Source organism: Hipposideros armiger, unplaced genomic scaffold, assembly GCF_001890085.2.
Source record: "Hipposideros armiger isolate ML-2016 unplaced genomic scaffold, ASM189008v1 scaffold_901, whole genome shotgun sequence".
Lineage (NCBI taxonomy): Eukaryota > Metazoa > Chordata > Mammalia > Chiroptera > Hipposideridae > Hipposideros > Hipposideros armiger.
The window spans coordinates 14,239-29,584 of NW_017732251.1; positions in this window are offsets into that span (position 1 = coordinate 14,239).

The following is a 15,346-nucleotide window of genomic DNA, read 5'->3' on the forward strand; positions in this document are numbered from 1 at the left end:
ATTTAAATCTGGCATGAAACTATTTTATTGTTAAAGAATTTAACACTGCTGAACTCTGAATCCAGATATGTTACTCAATTGTTTTGGTAACCTAGAAAAGTCTCCTAATCATAACTTGCCAAGAAAACATCTATTTTTTTCATTTACTCCTGTCCCAACCTTACTCCAGGGTGTATGAATAATTGAAGAGTTTGCAGGAACATTTTCCATAAATTAACAATTAATCATTATAAACCTGGCAAGGAAGCCATAATGCCTGTAGTGACCTCTCTGTTCATAGAACCACTGACCACAAGTGACCCAGGGGACTGCAATTAAAATTTCTGATTTCTTTTAAAAGTCTCTACATCTACTGAATTGCATATTCATAATAAAAGGTAAAAATCATATGCCCTAAACTAGTTCACATGTTCGGGGGGGGGGAATGCCCCAAATATCTCTCTCATCAAATCATGTTTTATATAAGAAGCCAATCAAAAAGAAGTCAGTAAATGAGACTGGCAACTCTATTGAGAACTAAGTTTAGACTTAAAGCTGAAAATGCACAGGAAAACACATTGCAAGTAAAATTAATTTCAAACACTTTTGGTAAATTCAGCTTATGTAAATCCTTAAAGTAGGAACCAATGAAAGTATTGCAAGCAAGGAATCACAAAATCACACATATTTTATTTGAACATTTCACTTTTTGATTCTCATATAACATAATGTCTCTAATAATTTTTCATACTCCAAATTGAATATCGAGAAATGGCAGCTACCACAGAAAGAACCTGAGAAACTAAATTGAGGGCTTGAGTTAAGTTCCTTATTTTTTGGTTGTGTTCTTTGGGTAAATCACTTAACCGATCAGAATCCCAATTGTTTATCAAAAAATTGGGATTATAGTATATATTTGCCTGCATTACACCATGACTAGAGGTATCATATTGAATAATATACGTAAAAGTGCTTTGCAAACTCTAAATTTTACTCATTGTTTTTGTAGTTAAATATTAATAAGTATTCAGCAATGTATAATTTTCTTTACAAGATTGTAACCTCCACATATTACTATCTTTCAGGGAAGAAACTTAGTGTTTTTTTATTTATGCATTTATTTGCTTGCTTATTTATTTACTAACATAATGGACACCATGAATCTACCATCCAATGAGAGAATTGGAGCAAAAAGAATTGCTCTAGCTGCCTCAATCCCCTTCCATCCCTCTACCTCTCCCCACTCAAGCTTAACACTTTCCTGAAACATTTTCCTTAACACTTTCTCTTTATTTTTAATATAATTTTATTATATATATTTCTTTTTTAATTAAAGTTTATTGGGGTGCCTCAAAAAATTAAGAATAGAATTACCATATGACCCAGCAATCCCTCTCCTGGGTATCTACCCAAAAAATCAGGAAACATTTATCCGTAAAGACATATGCACTTCTATGTTCATTGCAGCTTTATTTGTGGTGGCCAAGACATGGAAACAACCAAAGTGTCCCTCGATAGATGACTAAATAAAAAAGATGTGGTATATATACACAATGGAATAATATTCTGCCACAAGGAAAGATGAAATAATGCTATTTGCAACAAGATGGATGGATCTTGAGATTATTATGCTGAGCAAAATAAGTCAGACATGTATATATTTCTTAGGAGTATATTGTTTAAGTTCCTTTAAATTTTTAAAAGTATATTCTGCTTTATGCTATTTTCTGGAACTTACTCAAAACCTACAGGACTTATTTTGAAGCTATGATAATTAAAATAGCATAGGCACAGAGAAATTGACCAACAGAGTGGAATAGAAAGCTTTCATTAGATCTATGTAAAAATAAATTTTAGTTCTTTCATTTATAAAATAAGAGTTTTTAACTGGGTGATCTCTGAGTTCCCAACAGATGAAGTGATTAGCTCAAGGTTGCACAAATACTAAATAGTTTGTTTATGAAATTCATGTTTTATATTTGAAATTTTTTATAAAAAAAGTATATGTCTTTCAAAGTCTGGTTTGTTGTGGTAGTAGTGGCTGTTTTAACATCTTTATTAGGATACAATTTACATATCATAAAATTCACCCACTGCAAATGTAGAGTTTAATAATATTTAGTAACTTCATAGAACTGTGCAATCCAACACAATGCAATTTTAGAGCAATTCATCCCCACTTTCCAAAGTTCCTTTGTGATCGTTTGCAGTCAATCCTCATTCGTACTTTTAGGTAACAACTGATTTGCTTTCTCTCTCTTATAGATGTGAGTTTTCTGGAAATATGATATAAATGGAATCATACAATATATAGTCTTTTATGCCTAGCTTTTTCACTTAGCATAGTATTTTTGAGGTTCTTCCATGTGGTAGTACGTATCAGTAGTTTATTCCTTTTTAATGCTAAGGACCTATACCATTGCATATTCCATTCACCAGCTGATGGACATTTGAGTGTTTCCAGTTTGGGGCTATGATAAATTATACTGCTGTAGACATTGGCATATGTTTTTCTTGAGAACATGTGTTTTCATTTTTTGGGTGTGCAGATACCTAGGAGTAGAATTTCTAAATCATATGGTAAAGTTATGTTAACTTTTTAAAGAAACTGCTTAATTGTTTTCAAAAGCATGTGTACTATTACATTCACTAGAATGATATAAAGGTTCCAATTGTCAGTTTTGCCAGTTTTAATTGTAGCCATTCTAGTGGATATGAAGTTGTACCCCACTGTGGTCTTAGGTTGCATTTCCCCAATGACTAATTATGTTAAACATCTTTTCATGAGCTTATTAGTCATTTACATATCCTCTTCATAAAATGTCTAGTCAAATCGTTTGTCAACAAAAAAATTCTATTTGATTTAATTGGGTTGTTTGTCTTATTACTCAGTCACAAGAGTTATTATATATTATGGATACAAATCATTTATTAACTATATCATTTGCAGACATATTCACCCATTTTTAGCTTGTCATTTCATTTTGTTAGTAGCATCTCTTAAAGAGCAAAAGGTTTTCATTTTGATGAGATCTAATTTATCAATTGTTTGCTTTTATGTGTCATGCTTTTGGTGTCATATCTAAGAAATCTCTGCTAATCCCAAAGTCGCAAAGATCTCCTACGTTTTTTTCTACAAGTTTTATTGTTTTCACTTTTACATTTGGGTGTACGATCAACTTTGAGTTATTTTTTTGTATGTGGCACAAGGTAAGGGTTGAAGCTAGCTTTTACTTTTTTAATACATGGATGTATAATTCTTCAAGTAAAATTTCTTGAAAAGGCTATTCTCCCTCCATTGAATTTTTTTGGCAGCTTTCTTTGCTGAAAATCAATTGGCCATTAATGTAAATGCTTGCTTTCTATTCCATTCTATTGACATAAATGTCTATCCTGATGTCAACAGCACAAGTCTTGATGACTATAGTTATATAGTGAGTGTAAGACTTACAACTTTTTATTCTTCTATATTGTTTTTGTCTAATCTAGGTTTTTTGAGTTACCATTTAAGTTTTAGGATCAGCTTCTCAATTTCTACAAAAAAATCCTATTCGTTTAGACCTGCCCTAATTTCTATCAGCTATATATTGTAGTTTTCAAACTACAGGTCTTTTACTTTTGTTAAATTTATTCCTAAATAATTTATTCTTTTTGATGCTATTGTACATTAATTTTTTTAAATTTCCTTTATATATTGTTCATTGTTAATATTTAGAAATGTAATTTATTTTTGTATATTTATCTTGTATCCCAAAGTATGTTTGATGCATTCCTTGGTTCTATTTAAATTAAACTCAATTTTATCCCATTATCTTCCTATTTATTTTACTGTCAGTTTTTGTTTCATATTTTTGTCATACACCTGCACTTCATTTTATTAGAACTGATTAAATAAAGCTTCATGCAATTGTATTATACAATATTTTAATGTATTATACTTTTAGACAAATGTGTGATTCCTTATAGCTTTCCCCCCCAGGTGTTCTCCAAGATCTTAATTTATATAAATTTCAATTTATAGAAACTGAAATTACATGAAAAAAGACAAAAAAAATTTATTTCTACTTTTTGCTATTACAAAATATAAATATGTACCTGTTATATTGTCAAAACATATAAGATTCTCATTTCAATTAGTCTACATTTGTTTTGAGAATCTAATTATCTTTTTTCCTCTATTACTTAAAATAAATTGATGTACAACTCAATAAATCAGTTTAACTTAGAGGTTATATTCAAAAATGTCATGGTCAGTCAACACATAAAGTTGACATGATATATTGAATAAGATTCTAGTTCAGAATTTCCCAAACTGTGTTTGATAGAATGTATTTTGTTATGAATAAAGAACCCTTTAACAAATCAGCTGGGCAAATTGCAGAATAGCAAAGTTATATGGCTTTCACTTCTGAGGAACTTCTCAAAGCATTTAATTTTCTAATATACACCATGACTGTCAAGATGAAAATATATAATATGTAATACAAATATAAAATATATAATACAATTTCACACTTCAGCAGTTGTTAGGGAAAAAGCAGCCATGTTTTAGAGATCCCCCCAATCTTCAATTTTGTGCCTCCAGCCCAAATAAAACCACTAAAATATTTATTAATTTCTCTGAATCTAGTTGTCAGTACTCTTCCCAGGCAAAGTCCAGATTCTTAGTCTTTTGCCCTGTCCCACAAATCAGCACAACCCCTAGAATAAAGCATCTCTAGACATCAGCTCAGTTCATTATGATTCTCCGTTCACCTGAATCTTGTCACTTTCAGCCCTCATTGCTTCATCAGTAATCTAGTGTCATAATTTTTTTGAATTCTATTTATCTTTCCCAATAGGTTTCATAACAAAGATTAGACTATCACAAGTTATTGTAGCATATTCAAAATCAAAAGTCTGTCCTTGAATTTTTAGCCAAAGCAAATAAGTGAAGAAAGTAAAATAGGACCTATAAATATTGAAAACTAGAAGAAAACACTTAATTTCTGATGATATTACTTTGAAAAATTAATAAACTTAAATGAAAAACAATTAGAAATAAAAGTGTTCGGTAAGTTGGCTATTTAGAAAATATATAAGCAATTTCTGGTAAAGGTGATGGAGAAAGTAAATGCTGTGCTCACCTCCTCCCAAGACCACATTAAAATTACAACTAAGTTATAAAAAAACCAGTCTAAAGACCAGCTGAACAGAAGTCCTATATCTAAGGATACAAAGAAGAAGCCACATTGAGATTGGTAGGACAGGCAGAGATATAAAACAATCTGGTCCATATGTGGCTATTGAGAATCGGGAGGGATATCTCAGCTGCAGAGATCCCCCCTGAGGAGCAAGAGGTTCCAGACCCACACTAAGCTCTCTGCCTGGAGTATCAGTACCAGGAAGTGGAGCTCCCACAACTTCTGGCTGTGAAAATTAGTGGGGAGTCCATCCATCCTGATGAGACAAAAGGCTGCTAGAAACCCAGGTGTCTTCTTAAAAGGTCAGCACACAGACTCAGTCACTCACAGTCACTCACCCTGAACTCTGGTAGAGGGACAGTAGCTTGGGAAGCACCCAAGATATACAGAGAGAAACAGTTGTGTGGCTTCAGAGTGAGGTCAGGGGGATAGCTGCCACTGTCCCTGTGTTGAGTCCTCCTCCCACACAGTGAGCAGGCAGGTGCAATTTTTCCTGTTTTGAGCCCTCTACTCATACAGTCAAATTTGAATCTGCATTAGCCTAATGAACTCCACTTGCTCTAACTTGATGACTCCCTGAGACCTCACCCCACCCAACTCACACACCACCACCACCAAAGGCTCTTTCTACCAGAGACAGCTGGCTTTGGCCCACACTGCAGTCTTCCTTAATAAAACAGCCCCAAGTGAGTGGCAGCATGCCTTGATGTGCCCTGTGCCTTTTGCTAATTGGCCCCAGGCTCAGTACTGGCACAAAATCTGAATCTGCATTAACTTATGAACACCATACTCTACCCTGGTGACTCCCTGACACACCTTTCATCTAACTCATGTACCTCCTGAGCTCTTTCAGCAGCTGAGCCTTATGGGGAGCTGTCAGGTGACTGCAGGTCTCAAGGTACACTTTGTCTTTTGCTGAGCTGCTCCAGGTCATGTACTGATTTCAGCCAACTTCTGCTCACAGCGTGACCTCTCTCACATGCCTCAGGTCCACCAAAGGCAGCTACCAATCGCAGATAACTTTGTAGCTCCTACCCAGTAGCACCAAGATAGTCACAGGCAGTGGCTGACTTCGTCTGTATCACAACCCCTTCCAAGAGGCCCTAGAACCAACACAGCTGATGGTCAGCATCAGACCACAACAGACTACAACCTGATTATCCCCAGAAGCAGCACAGCCAAAGGGTGATCTCGGAAGGCACCAGAGACCACTGGGGCAAATCCCACACCATGAGGTCAGCCCCTGAACAGCTCATAAGCTGTAGTCATGGTCAATCCTTACATCCAGTGAGCATGAGAGTCAATCCCACCCACTGACCTAAAAACAGCAATACAGCAATCAAAGCTCAACTACAACAAGAAGGCACACACAACCCACACAAGGCACACTTCTGGAGCACCTGGCTCAAGTAATCAGGGAGACTGCACCATTAGGTCCCACAGGACATTTACTGTATAAGGCACCACTGCCAAGACTGGGAAACATAGCATATCTATCTAATACATAGAAACAATCACAGAGAGGAAATCAAAATGAGGAGACAAAAAATAAATCAATAACAAATAAGGGAAGAAAATGCCAGAAAAAGAACTAAATAAAATGGAGACTAGCAATTTGCCAGATACAGAATTCAAAATACTGGTTATAAAGATGTTCAAAGAACTTGGTGAGCACTTCCACAAAGTGAAGTAAACATAAGAAGGGACAAAGAAACCAAAAACAAAACAAAACAAACAAAAAACAGTCAGAAAAGAATACAATAACTAATCTGAAGAATGCATTAGAAAGAATCAACAGCAGATTAGATGAAGCAGGGAATCAGATCAGTGATTTGGAAGACAATGTAGCAGAAAACACCTAATCAAAACAGCAAAAAGAAAAAAAGAATTTAAAAAAAATGAGGATCGAGGTCTGACAATTAAGTTCATGAACTTGCCACCGTGAGCTTACATGGGCAGCACTGTACAAACAGCTTGGTAAGGTTTCATAACCTTGGTATGTCAGTGTCTCACAGCTGTGTTCATCTCAACGTGTGGTGGTGTCTTGCTGAGTGGAATTCATTATTGTTGTATGTTTTTGTGTGCCATCATGAGAATGTCTGAGCTTGAATTAGAGCAATGAACAAACATTACATTTCTTGTTAAACTTGGCAAGTGTGGAAGTGAAATCAGGGACATCTTAGTCCAAGCTTATGAAGATAATGCCATAAAGAAAACTGCAGTGTACAAATGGATTAAATGTTTTTCTGAGGGGAGAGAATGCATCACTGATGAAGAGAAATCAGGGTGGCCACTAACAAGCAGAACTGACAAAAACATTGCAAAAATTTGTCGAATTGTGTGTCCAAATTGTTGGCTGACTGAGAGGGCATACCAGACCAGGTAAGCATCAATAGAGAACCAGTTAGGAAAATCTTAACTGAAAATCTTGCCATGAGAAAGGTGTGTGCAAAAATGGTCCCAAAGGAGCTCACTGATGAACAAAAGCAAAGGAGAGTCAAAGTTTGCCAAGACCTTTTGGCGAGGCAGGACAACATTTTGGGCCATGTTATCACTGGTGATGAAACATGGGTGTACCAATACGACCCTAAAACAAAGCATTAAAGTGCACAATGGAAGTAAGCCAATTCTCCACAACCAAAAAAGTTCTGTCGGTCCAAATCAGGAGTCAAAACGATACTGCTGACTTTTTTTTATATCAGAGTGATTATTCATTATGAATTTGTACAAACTGGACCGTTAACCAACTTTACTATTTGCAAGGGCTGAAAAAGATGCATGAAAAAGTTAGACGACCTGAACTTTTCACCAAATCATGGCTCTTGCCTCATGACAACGCACCAGCTCACAAGGCACAATCAGTAAGGGAGTTTTCAGCCAGTAAACAAATAACTGTATAGGAACATCCCCCCTAATCACCTGATCTGGCCACCAATGACTTCTTTTTTTAGCCAAAGATAAGGGAAATATTGAAAGGAAGACAATTTGATGAAATTCAGGACATCAAGGGTAATACAACAACAGCTCTGATGGCCATTCCAGACAGAGTTCCAAAATTGCTTTGAAGGGTTGACTAGGCACTGATGTCGGTGCATAGCTTCCCAAGGAGAATACTTCAAAGGTGACTGTAGTGATATTCAGCAGTGAGTTATATAGCACTCTTTCTAGGATGAGTTTGCGAAGGTAACTGTTAGACCTCAAATTCACCAATGATACATCTAATAAGGGGTTAATATTGAAAATTTATAAAGAACTCATACAACTCAACACCACAAAAACAAACAATCCAATTAAAAAATGGCAGAGGACCTGAATAGACATTTCTCCCAAGGATGTACAGGTGGCTAACAAATATACAAAAAGTTGCTCAACATTACTAATCATCAGAGAAATGCAAATAAAAACAACAATGAGATATTACCTCACACCTGTCAGAATGGTCATCATCAATAAATCAACAAACAAGTGTTGGTGAAGATGTGGAGAAAAGGGAACACATGTGAAGGATTGCAAATTGGTTCAGCCACAATGGAAAACAGTATGGAGGTTCCTCAAAAAATCAAAACTGGAACTACCTTATGACCTAGCAATCCCACTTTGGAGTATTTATTTGAAGAAATCCAAAACACTAATTTGAAAAGAAATATGCACCTCTATGTTCATTGCAGCATTATTTACAATAGCCAAGATATAAAAGCAACCTAAGGGTCCATCAACAGATAACTGGATAAAGAAGAATTGGTACATAAATGCAATAGAATATTACTTGGCTATAAAAAAGAATGAAATCTTACCATTCGTGATAACATGGATGGGTCTAGAAGGTATTAAGCTAAGTGAAGTAAGTCAGACAGAAAAAGAAAAATTCCATATGATTTCACTTATATGTGGAATCTAAAGAATGAAACAAACAAACACACATAACAGAAACAGACTCTTAAATACAGAGAACAAATTGATGGTTGATGAATGGGAGAGGTGTTTGGGGGCTGGGTGAAAACAAAAGAAAATATATAAGAAAGCTCTAATTTTCTCACATACAGCTATTTAGAAACTCTAAAGGAACTGAACGCATTAATAATACCAAAACAACAATGAAATAAACACATGTATCAGTGCATATGAATGTAATGATTAGAAATAAATCTTAGTGAGACACATATAGAATCTATATGAAGAAAATTTAATGCCTCCTTAACAGAGGTAAAGTTGTAAACGACCAAGAAAAGCTAATACACTTCTGAATAGAAAGAGTAATAAGGGGTAAATTGCCTTATCAGATGTTAAAATGCATTTAAATATAATGCCATTTAAACACATATCACTAGGCCACATTTAGTATTTAGTATATTTAGTTATTTAAACATAAATGAGACAGAAGCATATCTGAATATACATGTGAGTTAAATATGTGATAAAGGTGGAGTAAAAATAGATTCTCCATAAATGTCTTTGGGCCTCTCTATTTTGAATATTATACCTCAAAATCCAAATTGGTTGAGCATGAACAAATGTTTCACACAAGAGAAAAAGTGCATTTATAAAAAAGCATACAGGGCCGGCTGAGTGGCACGTTGGTTAAGAGTTGGCTTGGGATGCCAGCTCTGAGCAACAGGGCCCCAGTTCGGATCCCACTAAAAAATAAATTAAAAAAAAAAAAAGCATACAGTAAAATATTCTCATTAGTTATCCAAACCTATAAGTGGATTTAATAATAAGATACTACTTATCCCCTTTCAATTTAGCAAAATTAAACACACCCTTAATACTGTGCATACATGAGTGTGTGTGTGTGTGTGTGTGTGTGTGTGTGTGTGTGTGTGTGTGCAAAATGCTAGTAAGAATTTGGGGAAAATAAGCATTATCACACATGCAGTGACTATGTACATCTTTACAACCTATTTGAAAAACAAATTATGTATCAATGGTCATTTAAAAAATATCCTCTTACTAGTTATCTCAGGAAACAAGCTAATTATTATGAACACTGAATGCTAGTAAACAATACTTAAAAGTATTTTAAAGTTTCTGATGGTAGCAGATTGCCTGGTTCAGTGCTACATCCTCAGTGCTTAGTGCCTGGCATGTTATAAGGACTTAATGAATTTTTTTGAATGAATGAGTAAATGATTCACATCTCTCCAATAAAATATTACAGAGATATTAAGGATAACAATTGAAAAACCTAGATAGCAACAAATATATATAATAAATAAACAAGAGACAAACCTTTATGTAGCTTTTGTGTATATTATGGTTAAACTAAGTAAAAATATAAATACATAAAAATAATGAAATTAACAATATTAAAATAAGTCCAACTGCAAAAGAATGACAACTTATTAGCCATGAAATGCTGGGGAGGTCATAACTGAAATGGGCCTCAGTTTTCTTATCTGTTACACATGTATGACTTGTCATGTAAAGTCATATAGGAAGAGGCGAGATAGTATGTATGAAAACCATTTTACAAACTACAAAGACCTTCACAAATGTTAAGTTTCATGATTCACCATGAGTTATGGTCTCCACTGGTTACTGGTATTTATATGCTATTAATGAGTGACTATTTTCTCCTTGGCTTAATGATTTCCTTTGAAAACTATGAACCAACATTTGTAAGAAAAGGAAGGTAGATAACAGATGATTGATAGATAGATGATAGATAGATAGATAGATAGATAGATAGATAGATAGATAGATGATAGATTTATTAGCTTACAACCTTCTATTTTGCTCTTTTTTACTGAGGTATAATTGACATAATCCTTATATCAGTTTCAAGTATACAACATAATTCAACATAATTCAATATTTGTATACATTGAGAAATGATTACCATAATAAGTCTAGTTAACATCTGTCACCATGCATAGTTACCAAAATATTTTCTCTTGTCATGAGAACTTTTAAGATATACTCTCTTAGCACTTCCAAATATTCAATACAGTATTGTTTACTATAGTCACCATGCTCCACATTATATCCTGTGACTTATTTATTGTATAACTGGAAGTTTGTACCTTTTGATCCTCTTTACCTATATCACCCACCCCTTATTTTGTTCCTTTAAGAAATTTAGAATAAATTAGACATGGCTGTATATAACATTAATTTTCAAATCTGGGTCAAAGTTTAATTATAGCCTTGCTACCAACAGGAAATATAATAAACTGTTTTAAGGAAAACCCAGCAAGTACTCAAGTGAAACAATCCAGTGTCTTGTAATCTGCATGTCATTAAATTCTCATCTCCAATATTATTTTAGAGACCATAATTTACAATAAATTATCTTGAGCATGACTATGGTGAAGATATTATTAGAGAAATTAGATTCCATTGGATAAACTCTTGGTTATTATGTAAGCAATGTTTTCAGACATTGATTGAGCTTTTCTGATTTATTCTGGGCACTAGATCTTGAACACCATTGTGTTGGCTTAATATATTTACATTCATTTTTATAGTTATTATTTTAAATAGTAGTTATTCATAGAATAAATGTAAATTGAGCAGGTACTGTGTGCTAAACAGTTTTATAAGAAATAAGGATAAGGTGTGAACCAAACCAAAAAAAGAAAAGTTTCTACTAATTACAAATATACATCTGAATAGACTTATTAGCAAATCTAGCTGTTCAAAATAAGAAACTACAAAATGATAAAAGTCTTTGGATATTCTATTTATAAGTACAGAAATAAGTTGCTCAACAGATGACTCTCTTCTTAAAATTATTACAGTTTTCACTTAGCATTGAATGTTCTACCCTATAAAGTTCATTATTTACTACAATATAAATTTCATCCTCTGCTCCACAGGGTGAAGTCAGGCTGTGTTCTCTTCTGCTAGCTCCCATAATATCTGGTGCAGAAAATGGCACATTGTTAAATGTTCAGTAACAATATTTTGCAGAATATGTTAGTTGTTATTTATTTAGCCCTCTTTCCTTTTTTAAAATGATAGGGATTTGAAATTTAATGACAAATTTTAAACAAAAGACCAACAATTTAATCAATTCAAAAGCATAAACATACTTGAGGAAATAATCTCTGCATACAAGCAGAACACCAATAACTTCTTACATAGTAGACATATTTTCTGGTAACATTTACATCATGTTGCTTTTTTCTGAACCTGAACAATATAGTCAATTTAGGAATCTGGATTACAAATGAAATTCTTTGGGAGGTATTCTGCCAAATGGATCAGAATGCTTTTAGGTCAGATGAAAGCTTAATTAAAATACATGGATTCTTCTCTAGTCAGAAATTTCCAATACGTAGCAGATGTATGAAGATGCCTGATAAAGGTTTAGCCATATGTATGTAATTAACAATATGAATACTTTTTTTATGCAGATACTCTTTTAGCAATCATTACATTAAACTGAGATTTCTCTTATATTTCTTGCAATATAACTGTAGACTAGCCTACCACTTGAGAAGGATAAATTATTTTTTTTAAATGCCCTAGAAATAACTAACTAGCCACTGAAAAGGAATTCAGTTATTCCTTTATCAAGGTGCTCTCCACATCAGCAGAAGTAGAAATACTGTTGCCATTCTATTTTCTCAGAATAATGCTTCTGCTTTCAAGAGGATTTGGATAAAGAATAGCTCTTGGGAATTACAAAGTCTTCAAGGATATTTTAATTATGACATTCTATATTTTTGCAACCACCACAGAGTTTAGGCTCTTAATTTACACAGACATCACTCGAAGACCTTACCAAATAAGTATCCTTTGTAGATGATATGCTGTGATAGGGAACACTCAATTCTGAGTTGTAAGATTTTATCTTAACTAGAATTTGCTCTTAAACAAGACATATAGTTTCTGAGACATAACTCTGATTAGAAAACAAGGTAAGTAGTATGAAGTTATCAGTTCTGTGTAACCCAAGGAAATAAGGTGATGGCCTTCTTAAATCAATTGGCCTTATCTTGTAATATTTAACAATCTCATATACTTCATCCCAGTAATCCTAATTATAGGCATGTATCTGAAGGAAATTCTAGCCCATGTGCAAGAAGACATGTCCAACAATGTTTATAGCATCACTTTCCTTAGCAAAAAGGTAAAACACCAGCCCCAAAAGTCCATTGAAAAGAGAAAAAATAAATAAGTTGTCGTTCATTTGCATGATGGAATATTGTACAATAGTAAAAAAAATGAATGAACTACAGCTGTATGCAACAACATAGATGAATCTTAGGAGCATAATGTTAAATGAAAAAAAAGCACATTTCTGCAGATTTTATATAGTATGATACCATATTGAATAAAGCTGAAAAATAAGTAAAGCTAAACAGTATATTCTTTATGCACATATGTGTATATAATAAAAATAAAAGAATAAAAGTGATGGAATGATAAACCAAAATTTCAGAACAGTCCTCACCTATGGTGGTAATAAGAGTAGGAACATATAAGCAGGTAAGAATTGTTGGTAATGATCTAGAATATGATTTGGATAGTGTGCTGCGAGTTGTCATTTTTTCAGGCTTTATTTTGTATATTTTCCGGCTTTATTATGTTTTTCAGTATATGTCAAATATTACATTATTTTTTAAATATGATCAAAAATTGACTAAACACTATAATCCAGTAAATATTATACTCCTCTAACTTAAATAAGTAGTCTTCTCATTCCCTTATTCATTTATTTATTCTCCACTTTCTGAAGAAATACAATGAAGCAGGCACTAAGCTATTTACTAGGAATTCAGAGATAAGATGGTCAGTGTCTTTAAAGAGCTTATGATGTGATAGAGGAACTTTAGAAACATGATAGCAATTCTTCATGAAAAAGGATAAATAAAATGCTGTACAAAATTGCCTAGCAGATAAGAAGTCATTAAAACTGGTATATATAATTCTTATTATTACTATTACTATTGTTATTTGAGCTGGGGGGAAATAGCCTTTAGGACATAGACACTGAGCACTTGCTATTCTTTAAAAGGTACATTTTCTTTCTTATTAACCCAATGTGTACACAATAATGAATGTTTCTGTTTCATATGGCACCTCTGAGTAAACAGAATTTGAAAGGTAAGAGAACAAAGCATACCAAATACTATTTAATCTAAGCTCTACACCACACTGCCGGTTCCTTGAATATTTACTCTCTTTATAAATGTTTGTCCTTCACTTTTGTCTAATAATTCTAAGAATGCAATTTCCTCATAGGATTCTAGTTCTATTTAGAAAACCAAAAGTAGAAAGTAAGAATAGTTTATGGGCCCAATAACAGAACTAAAAAGCAATACAAAACATAACAGCCTTTCTTTCTGCTTACTGAGTCAAATGGCTTTGAAATCTAGTAGCCTGCCTCTTCAGGCATTTGGGATAAAGTGAAATGCCTTGTCAGATGAAGTGACTCACACACACACATCAACTGATGACGCTTTGGTCTGGGATTAAAATAGGAAGCATAAGTACAATGTTAACTAATGAGTATTAAAGTGAAAAAAAATAAATTTATCAGAGAAAGCTCTGATACATTCTTCAGCATAATTATCACTATCATTTTATAGACAAACCTGAAAGTATTTTATGGAATCTTCATTCATGGCCGAAATTATTTTATTCAGGTCTCAGTAGACAACAATATACAAAGCCTGAAACCATATAAAACAAAGAGCTTAGATGCTAGATGTCCCACATAAATCATACAGGTTTCAAATCAAATTCTCAACCTAGTAATGCTCACCACTGGATATTCAAAAAATATCCTCAACAAGTGGGTAATTGGAAAAGAGAAACAAACACAGCTCTTGGCATAACTTCCCCCCATAAACAGAGCCCTGTGGTCACATTCTACACCAGGCCATCTGTTGTTTCATGATAGTGAATTAATAGCCAGCTGAACCAAGTGACTAATTTCACTAGAGAAAGTAACTCATTATTCAAAGCTCCCTCACAGAATGAAATTCTAATCACACTATGTGTGCTTCATACTCTGTTTCATTGGAGTCGGGGGAAAGGCCTCTTATTTAATCACTCTTACCTGTTGGCTATACTTTCTTTCTACAGACAGTGAAATAACAAAAGTGAAATAAACCCTCCAGTGATAACATAGATAAAGAACAAAGCGCAGGCCTGATTTTGATTTGGGAAAGGTAGAAAACTTTGAGAACTGTGAGAAAGACAGATAGGAAATTCATGCTAGTAACTGTGAT